The 10879-nt window shown below is 51.4% G+C and overlaps 1 pseudogene; it reads right to left on the bottom strand.

Moving 5' to 3' along the window:
* Positions 1–7936: 7936 nt before the first annotated feature.
* Positions 7937–10286, bottom strand: LOC147971636 (uncharacterized; annotated as a pseudogene).
* Between the last annotated feature and the right edge of the window lie 593 nt (positions 10287–10879).

A 10879-nucleotide genomic window follows, 5' to 3' on the forward strand; every position in this document is an offset into this window, starting at 1 on the left:
CTACTGCTACTGGTCTCGGAAAGAGGGAGGGGGTGGCGGTGCTGCTGCTGCTGGTCTCAGAGAGAGAGAGAGAGGGGGTGGCGGTGCTGCTACTGCTAGTCTCGGAGAGAGGGAGGGGGCGACAAGCTTGAGCAGGAGGAAGCACGGAGAGGGCGGCGGCTTCTCCAGCCTCCTCCAACGAGGGAACGAGGGAGGGGAGAGAGAGAGGGAACGGGCTGTGACCTAAAACACCCAGATCTGGAAAAAGGAGAGAATGGGCCAAAATTTTGGGCCCAATTTTCTCTCTCCAGTTAATCAGACCAGTGGGATAAATCGGCCTAACAACCAGTTAATCGGCTTGACCAGTTAACGCCAAGGATAAGTTGTTATTGCATCCATGACCTACGGAATCAGGATAAACTGGCCGATTAACTTAAATATCAGCCGATATTTTTAATAGTGGTGACGAGACTCTGGCTATGACCGAAATATGGGCAGCCATGGATGTTGCAAAGACACACATAAGAGCAAGTTTTGACACATAAGCAAAACCTCCTAGGTCAAGTGCAAGCTATTGTTGATAAGATGTGGGATAATCAAACAAAACAGAAGTTACATGGGACTGCATTGTTCTTGAACCCAATCAAATTCTTTGCCATTAGGGAGGCCAAGAACTCCGGCTATGTTGAGAAGCCCGAGTAAAGGAGGAGGGTTGTGATAGGATTGACGAGCCAATGTCAAACTCAACCACTCTTATGGATATGAAACCCAAAAGATTTTCATTGGGGCGTAACCCTCTCAGCAACGTTCCACATCGAAACCCGGGTGTGGTGTCAAATGGGCAAGGATCGGGCCGTCACCCCCCCATCATAGGAGAAGACCTCAATGGCCACGTGGGCACATCTAAAACATGTTTTGAAGGGGTGCATGGGGCTTTGGCTATCGCATCAGGAATCAAGGAGAAGATGTCTTAAGCTTTGCTCTAGCCTACGACATGATTGTAACTAACACCCTCTTTAAAAAGAGAGAATCACATCTAGTGACTTTTAGTAGTGGTCAACACTCTAGCCAGATTGATTTCATCCTCTCGAGAAGAGAAGACACGCGTGGGTGCCTAGATTGTAAGGTGATACCTGGAGAGTGTTGTCCCTCAGCATAAGCTTGTGGTTGCAGACTTCCGCTTTCGGATTCGTGTCCAGCGAGATAAGCATGCCAAAGTCGCTAGAACAAAGTGGTGAAAGCTCAAGGGAGAGGTAGCTCAGGCGTTCAAGGAAAGGGTCATTAAGGAGGGCCCTGGGGAGGAAGGAGGGGAGGCAGTCAATATGTTGGTAAAGATGGCGACTTGCATCCGTAAGGTGGACTAAGAGGAGTTTGGAGTTTCCAGGGGAATTAGTAGAAGCAAAGCTAAAGATACCTAGCGGTGGAATGATGATGTCTAGAAGACTATTAAGGAGAAGAAAGATTGTTTCAGAAGGCTATACCTGGATAGGAGTGCAGACAACATAGCAATGAGAAGTACAAGATGGCGAAGAAGGCCGCAAAGAGAGTTGTGAGTGAAGCAAGGGGTTGGGTGTATGAGGACCTCTACCAGCGGTTAGACACAAAGGAAAGCAAAAGAGACATCTATAAGATGGCCAAGATGTGAGAGAGAAAGACGAGGGATGTTGACCAAGTCAAATGCATCAAGGACCGAGCAAACCAGCTCCTGGTGAAGGACGAGGAGATTAAGCATAGATGGCGGGAGTGCTTCAACAAGCTGTTCAATGGGGAGAATGAGAGCTCTACCATTGAACTGGGCGACTCCTTTGATGATACCAGCAGGCGTTTTATGCGGAAAATACAGGAGTCTGAGGCCAACGAGGCTTTAAAAAGGATGAAAGGAGGCAAGGCGATGGGCCCTGATTGTATCCCCATTGAGGTGTGGAGAGGCCTCGGGGACATAGGGATAGTATGGCTAACCAAGCTTTTCAATCTCATTTTTCGGGCAAACGAGATGCCAGAATAATGGAGACGGAGTATATTAGTACCAATCTTCAAGAGCAAGGGGGGGTGTTCAGAGTTGTACTAATTACTGTAGAATTAAACTGATGAGCCGTACAATGAAGCTATGGGAGAGAGTCATTGAGCGCCGCTTAAGAAGAATGACAAGTGTGACCAAGTCTAAAATGTCATGCCTGGGAGAGAGTCATTCAGTTTGGTTTCATGCCTGGGAGGTCGACAATGGAAGCCATTTTCTTGGTACGACAACTTATGGAGAGATATAGGGAGCAAAAGAAGGACCTGCATATGATGTTCATTGACTTGGAGAAGGCCAATGATAAGATACCGTGGAATGTCATGTGGTGGGCCTTGGAGAAACACAAAGTCGTAGCAAAGTACATTACCCTCATCAAGGACATGTACGATAATGTTGTGACAAGTGTTCAAACAAGTGATGGCGACACTGATGACTTCTCGATTAGAATAGAATTGCACTAGGGGTCAGCTTTGAGCCCTTATCTTTTAGCTTTGGTGATGGATGAGGTCACAAGAGATATACAAGGAGATATCCCATGGTGTATGCTCTTTGTGGATGATGTGGTGCTAGTCGATGACAGTTGGACGCGGGTCAATAGGAAGTTAGAGCTATGGAGACAAAACTTGGAATCGAAAGGTTTTAGACTTGGTAGAGCTAAAACCAAGTACATGTGGTGTGGTTTCAGTACTACTAGGCAAGAGGAGGAGAAGGTTAGACTTGATGGGCGGGTGGTGCCTCTGAAGGACACCTTTCGATATTTGGGGATATCGATGAAGATGTGAACCATCGAATCAAAGCCGGATGGATGAAGTGGCACCAAGCTTCTGGCATTCTCTGTGACAAGCGAGTGTCACAAAAGCTAAAAGGCAAGTTCTATAGGACGGTGATTCAACCCGCAACGTTGTATGGCACTGAGTGTTGGCCGACTAAAAGGCGACACGTTCAACAATTAGATATGGCGGAGATGCGCATGTTGAGATGGATGTGTGGCCACACAAGGAAGGATCGAGTCCAGAATGATGAAATACGAGATAGAGTTGGGGTAGCACCGATTAAGAGAGAAGCTTGTCCAACATCGTTTGATATAGTTTGCGCATATTCAACGCAGGCCTCCAGAAGCTCCAGTACATGGCAGACGGCTAAAGCGTGCTGATAATGTCAAAAGAGGTCGGGGTAGACTGAACTTGACATGGGAGGAGTCCGTAAATAGAGATATGAAGGACTGGAGTATCACCAAAGAACTAGCCATGAATAGGAGTGCATGGAAGCTTGCTATCCATGTGACAGAACCATGAGTTGGTCACGAGATCTTATGAGTATCACCTCTAATCTAACCCAATTTATTTGGGACTAAAGGCTTTGTTGTTGTTGTATTAGGGAGGCCAACAAAAGACAAGCTACCCGTTTCTGTTGAATGTTCAATGATGTCCGATCGAAGATGGTGCCCGATGATGACTTACAAGCAACTATAAGTAGGGAAGCTGACGACTATGAGTAAACGGAAGGTGAATGTTTCTTGAAGCCATTGTCAATTAAAGACCGTGACAAAAAGAGCCCACTACTGAACTACCATGAAACCAAAATCCTATTTTGGTTTTACCCACGGCTCAGTTTCTAGATCTGTTAAAATTTGGTGTTCACTATTTTCTTTTACTCAACTTTTATGTAGCCATTTGCCTGTGCAAAGTACACGGAACTTGTACAAAACTGATCCTAGAGGTTGTGTTACTTTCGAAGGTGCCTCTGAACACAAGTTTGACTCAGTGCTGCTTGGAAAGAGCACCAATACATTTTCTTTTAATGGGTTTGAGAGAGTTATTTATCAAGAGAAGAATTAAGAAACAGTAAGACTGGGAGACCTACGAGCCTCCACAGCGCTTTGGCGTAGTTAGCTGTCGGATTGCCTTGATCACGCGTTGCATGTACGTTTCTTTTGGCAGCTATTTTCTTTCTTTGGGAAGCTGCTCCGCAGAACCATCTAGGCCGCCTGTAGTTGATTGGGCCTGTGGACTGGCTTCAGCGGACGAGTGTAAAAAACAGACGTACGTACCTGTGCTTCCCCCCAAAAAAGCTGCGTGTGTTGTCTAAAATAAAGTAGTTGCATATTCATGTTTTTGTTTCCTAGACATCTTTCATATGCACTATTAATTTAAAAATCTGAGCAGTCACCTAGCTAATTCTATTCCCCGTGACAATCACTACTATGTCATATTGCATTTTTATGATTGTCTAATATGCGTGTTAGATCATGCAAGTTTAAATTCTATATTTTATATTTTCAAATATTTACATGATATTTTATCGTTCTATCGAAAAATAGGCGGGCACAGCAACGCAAGCCATCATTGTCTAGTAAAATCAGGTAGCAGTACAAGTCGCATTTTTTCTCTCTAAGGATGGCATCTAGGCATCTAGCATTATTGTTGAATTACCGCTTCAGTTAAGTCATTGGTTTTTAAAAGGTATTATGATGATGAGAGTACAATTAAGCCTTTTTTTACAATGTATTTCTCTATTCAGAAATACTTGTTATCAAAATGAATAAAATGAGATGTATCTAGATATATATGGGCCGGAACCAAGTTGCTGGTACTGACGAAATTTATAAAGCAGGAGAAGGGGCCTCCAGGAAGTTGGGCCTTAAGAACGTCAAAACTGAAAACCCTACCTCCCCACCGCCAGGTAACCGAGCCCCGGTCGCCTCCATGTTGACGCCGGCGCCGCCTCTCCGGTGAGCCTCTCCACCGTCGAACCCCTCCTCACTCTTCGCTGCCTTGCCACCGTGGAGATCCGCCGCGCCACCACGCTGTCCTTCGTCCAGCGTCCGGGTGTCATACTCAAACCTCGCCCCACACGCGTTGTCGCCGAGCTCCGCCGCGTCTGCGTTCAGCTAGCCAATCATGGCGAATTGCCCTACTTTTCTTGCTATGATCCTCCCTTTCCTCGTTGCTGCCCTTCATGTTAGCAGGCAGCTCACCGTTCCCTCCCCCTCCGGCCTCAAGCACACCACGTCCTTCTCCCCACGCCACGAGCCGCCAGGCCGCATAGCGCAGTCCTCGTCGGAGAGCGAGTTCAAGCCAGAGGCTGCTGTCTTGGAGGAGGTCATGAAGACAGGATTGTCGGCCGTGGATATGGATGAGAAGCTGGAGCATCTAGCCAAGGTGCTTCGGCTGTTCGGCTACGAGCGCATGGCGTCCGCGCTGCCGGTTACGGTGGACTCGAGAGTGCTCGCGATCTGGCATGGTCCTGTCACCGTGTTCGCCGTCCCAGATGCTCCCTTTGAGGCCGCTTGCTCCGGCGGCCCGCTTCGTGCTCTTTTGCTCAAGCAAATGGCCCTTGGGTCATATCCCGTCTCGAAGCTTTCCTCGCGCCCATCCTTGAGGCTTAGAACAGCTGCGTTTGGCTTTTGTCTCACATCAGTGACTACGATTGTGTGGTCGCCTTCCACTGATGATGTCACCAGAGTCGTTGACATGAACTCCGTGAAGATTACTCGTCCTGACTTATACAGTGACGGACACTTCGTTGTACACGGAGTGAAGAGCTACATACACTTGCCGCTTTACGACTCGTGTACATTCATTCCCAAGGACCGGTCTTTCTTTGTGTCAAGAGTTCTGAACAAGATACTAGTTGCTATTCTCGTCGGGCGTGATCCAGCGGTCCTGCAGTAGTTGATTATATATAACTATAATATTTGTAAATTGTATGTGCTTTGCACATCATGAAATATATATTCATATGATACAAGTCATTTGATTATATATAACTACAATATTAGTAAATTGTATGTGCTTTGCACGTCATGAATGAAATATATAACAGCAGGGAGAATATGCATTCTTGAAATTATATTTCCTTCCATTAATATTACACTTGGCTCAACTCTCTAGAATCTAGATTATTCTATTTTTTACATCGAAGAATCTGATTCTTGGGATGGAGAATGCTTCTAGAACATCCCAAGGGGGATAAAACAAAGCGCTCACAATTACTAGAGCTTATGGGCTGTCAGATCCGATTTACAGCACGATCCTCGCTGTCAGATCGCGGGCTCGATGCACTTGAGTTGGACAACTGAATTCTCACTATATGATTCAGAGTTACATGGGTGCGTTTATATACCACGCATTACACATACTATTACAACAGAATAAGAGATAAGCCAGTGACTAAGCAGGAGGTGGAGCGACTACGCTGCATGCGGAGGGGCTGGCGATCGTGGGAGCGTGGTCACCGCGGGACGCGGTCCATCCTGTTTGCCTTCTGTACGTGGGCCTTCTGGACGTGCGCTGAGTGGTGTCTTCGAGCACCCCCCCCCCCCCCCCCCCCCCGCAGCCGAAACAGGGTGAGAGCGGACGTTGAGGCTGGCTCGAAAGGCAGCGAAGACACTAGTCGGGAGCCCTTTGGTGAACACATCAGCGAACTGCGACGAGGTCGGCACATGGAGAACGCGGATCTCGCCCATGGAGACGCGTTCATGCACGAAATGGAGATCGATCTCCACGTGCTTGGTCCTCTGGTGCTAGACGGGGTTGCTTGACATATACATAGCATTGACATTGTCGCAGTAGACGATGGTTGACCGTTGCGGCGGCCGCCGGATCTCGGTGAGAAGTTGACGTAGCCACACCGCCTCCGCAACGGCGTTGGCGATGCCCTTATACTCAGCCTCCGCGCTGGAGCGGGAAACCGTGTTCTGGCGCTTCGAGGACCAGCTGACCAGATTGTGGCCAAGCAAGACAGCGAAACCGGAGGTCGACTTGCGGGTGTCAGGGCATCCCGTCCAATCAGCGCCGGAGTACGCCGTGAGGTCGCCGCCGGACGATCGGTAGAACTGCAGGCCGAGACTGGTGGTGCCGCGAACGTAGCGCAGAACGCGTTTGACCAGCTGGAAGTGGGCTTTGTGGGGATCGTGCATAAACAAGCAACACTGCTGAACAGCATAGGAAAGATCGGGCCGGGTGAGGGTGAGGTACTGCAATGCCCCTGCAAGGCTGTGATAAAGGGAAGGATCATGGAATGGTGCGCCGGCGGTGGCGGGCAGTTTGGAGGTTGTGTCGACGGGTGTGGGCGCAGGTTTGCAGTTTAACATGCTGGCGCGATCGAGGATCTCAAGGGCATACTATTCTTGGGAGAGGTGGAGGCCAGTGGAGTGGTGGTGCACGTTGACCCCTAAGAAGTGGTGGAGCGAGCCCATGTCAGTCATGGAGAACTCGCGATGAAGCATGGTGATGATGGACTGGAGGAAGGCGGGTGTAGAGGTAGTGAGAATGATGTCATCTACATACAATAGCAAGTACGCGGGTTACTCCCGCGATGCAGGGTGAAGAGCGACGAGTCGGCCTTGGATGCGGCGAAGCCGAGGGAGCGGAGGTAGCCGGTGAACCGAGAAAACCTAGCCCGGGGGGGCTGTTTGAGCCCGTAGAGTGACCTGTTGAGACGACACACGTCCCAAGGCCGCGAGGAGTCGATGAAGCCGGCAGGTTGCGCGCTGTACATCGTCTCGACGAGATGCCCATGGAGGAAGGCATTTTTGACGTCGAGTTGGTGAATGGGCCACGAGCTGCTGGTGGCGATGCTGAGGACGGCACGAATGGTGGCGGGTTTGACCACGGGACTGAAAGTCTCACCGTAGTCCACACAAGCCTGTTGCGTGACCACGAAGGACCCAACGAGCCTTGTAACGAGCCAGCAAGCCATCGGGGTTGAACTTGTGGCGAAATATCCACTTGCCCGACACCACGTTTGTACCTGCAGGACGGGAAACCAAAGACCAAGTGTCATTCCGTAACAGCGCATTAAACTCCTCTAGCATCGCGTTGTACCAGTTGGGATCTCGAAGAGCTACTCGGTAGGAAGAGGGGATGGGACTAATGGGAGGGGTAGATGTAGTGACAGAGAGATCAAATTGTTGCTTTGGCTGAGAAAACCCGGTTTTCACCCTAGTCTGCATGTGATGCTGGTTGTTGGGCGGGGGAACTGGAACGGCGCGAGGAGGGAGCGGTCGTGCAGGTGTCGGCTCGGGAGAGGGTGCACGCGGAACGAGGGGGGAGCAGGATGCAGGAGGTGGGACAGGGCTGGAGGGACCAGGTGTTGTGGGCGGGCTGTCGGGTGGTGGGGGGCGGACAGCTGGGGTGATGATTGGCTCGGGGCGAATCGGCCGGCGCGCGCGACGACGAGGGAGAGATGCGCGTGGATCCCGGGGCGGACGAGGTAGGTAGGATCTGCATGGGATCGGGAAGCGGGGCTGGCGGGATCTGCATGGGATCCGGTATGGTAGGTGCAGGTGTGGCCGGTGGTGTGGCGAAGGGAAAAATCTGCTCATCAAAAATCACACTGCGCGAGATGTGAACTTTGCGGGTGCGGAGGTCGAGGCAGCGGTAGCCCTTGTGCTCGAGGGGATACCCAAGGAAGACACAGGGGGCAGGTCGTGGGGAGAGTTTGTGCGTGGTGAGATGAGTGAGGTTGGGGTAGCAGAAACACCCAAACACCCGCATATGATCATAAGTAGGATGAAGGCCATGGAGGAGAAAGTAGGGGGTGAGGTTGGCGACGACGGAGGAGGGGCGGCGGTTGAGTAGGTGGTTTGCTGTGTGGAGAGCTTCGACCCAATATTCGGGCGGCATGTGTGCGTGAACGAGGAGGGTGCGTAGGATATCGTTTGTTGTGCGAATGAGACGCTCAGCCTTGCCATTTTGGGAGGAGGTGTACGGGCATGACAGGCGGCAGACGACGCCGGAGCGAGAGAGGGAGGCGCCGATCCCCACGGCGCGAAATAGCCAAGCCAAGGCTGCTGGCCGCCGCGCCCGATCGGCAGAGGAGCGCCACTGGCGGGGGGGGGGGGGGAGCCACGGCCGCGACCGCGCCCGCCACGTTGACGATCGCCGGTGGAGGGCGAGGCCGCCCCTTTGCCCTTGTCCGTGGGGGAGTCAGGGGCCTTCCCCTTGTCGGTGGTGTCACCGGAGATCCCGCTGCCGTTGTGCTAGACGGAGAGAGTAGAGGCGCCCTCGGCGCGTTCACACTCGGCCAGCCCGATCTCTTCCAGGAGGAGATGGGAGCGGGCTTGGTTGAACGTGGGGAAGGGCTGCTGCATGGGGAGCAGCGTCGCCATCATCTGGAAGCGACGGCTCAGCCCGCGGACGAGCTGCAGGGTCAGGGTGCGGTCGGTGACGGGCTCCCAAACGTCGGTGAGGGAGTCGGCAAGCTGCTTAAGGCAACGGCAGTACTGAGCGATGGAGAGATCGCCCTGCACGGTAGCCCAAAACTCGGCGCCGATGTGGATGGCGCGGCCGGCGGCGTTGTCACGGAAGAACACCTCCAGCTCGCGCCAGAGGGTGTAGGCGGTGTTGTTCGGCGACTGCACCACGTCGTAGAGGTTGTCGGAGATGGTCGCATAGATCCAGAGAACGACGGTCACATCATCGTTCCTCCAGACGGCGTCGGCGTGGAGAGGATCGATATCCTCGGTGACGTGATCCTCGGCCTGGAACTTGGAGAGCACGAAGGCGAACATCTGCCTCCATTTCGAGTAGTTGCCGCCGTTGATGGAGAGCTTGAAAGGGATGAAGCTCGTGATGTTAGCGGAGTGCATCGACGGAATGGGAGGAGGAGGAACCTGGGGATCCGGATCGCGCAGGGCCAGGGCGCGGACATGGGCGGGGATGAGGTGGCCGGCGCCGCGGCCGGCAAGGGGAAGCGGGGCGCGAGCATGCACCTGGCCGCGCGCGAGGAGGGGCGGCGCGGACGGGGACAGGCGGCACCGGCGCATGCACGTGGGCAGGCGGGGCCGGGACGGGCTCGGGGGCGACTCGGGGCAAGTCGTAGACGGCATCGGCGTCCCCGAAGGAGCGAGTGCGACGGAGAGGGCGTCAAACGCTCGTGGCGGAAGCGAAGGATGAACACGTCTGATACCAAGTTGGACAACAGAATTCTCACTATATGATTCAGAGTTACATGGGTGCGTTTATATACCACGCATTACACATACTGTTACAACAGAATAAGAGATAAGCCAGTGACTACGCAGGAGGTGGAGCGACTACACTGCATGCGGAGGGGCTGGCGATCGTGGGAGCATGGTCACCGCGGGACGCGGTCCATCCTGTTTGCCTTCTGTACGTGGGCCTTCTGGACGTGCGCTGAGTGGTGTCTTCGAGCAACTTGGGCCGTCAGATATTTACCTGAGCACTGTGCACTCCTCACCGTCCCCGCGGCCGCCCCTGGTTGTGGTAGGTTTGTGAGCTTGGAGGCTTTCAGGTGTGGATTTAGTTGAGGTGAGCACCTGCATCCGTGGATCTGATCCCACTCAATTTTTTTGTCTTAGATTTTTGTCTCCTTTTGCATTTCCTATTTCTTTTTTGGTTTCTTCTTCATGGGTATTTTGGCTTTTTGTTGTGTGTCCCTTGGATTTTAGCTGTCCACTTTCTTTTTCTTCCCTTTTTCTTTGATTTTTCTTTGGATGATTTTCACTTGATTGACGTTGTATTGTTTATGTGCTGTTTCGCAGTTACTGATCTTGGTGTCCATTGCCGCCTTGTATTTTCATTGTGCACGACTTCGACTGGTCACATGTTTCTTGGTTGTTCAGGTAGCCGATTCATCCCCTGATATCTCTTTACTTAGGTTTGATGTTATGTACATGAAGCCAATTAAGTGCCGCTTTGCATTTAAAAAACAAAAAACAAATGAGATTGCAAAATATTTCCATTTGCAAGAAATTAGCAAAGTGTACAAATAAGCAGCTACTTATTGTTTCCACTCCACAAGCCTATGAGTTCAACAATTTGTAATGCAGGACACCATCTTTATTGATTGCTTATCTAGGTTCTACTTTTGTTGTTCAAAACTAATCGAGGTCCCTTCAATTTACGTACTTTATTT

The sequence above is a fragment of the Triticum urartu genome, chromosome 5A, assembly GCF_056163025.1.
Source record: "Triticum urartu cultivar PI428250 chromosome 5A, HENAU_Tu73, whole genome shotgun sequence".
NCBI classification, from domain to species: Eukaryota; Viridiplantae; Streptophyta; class Magnoliopsida; order Poales; family Poaceae; genus Triticum; species Triticum urartu.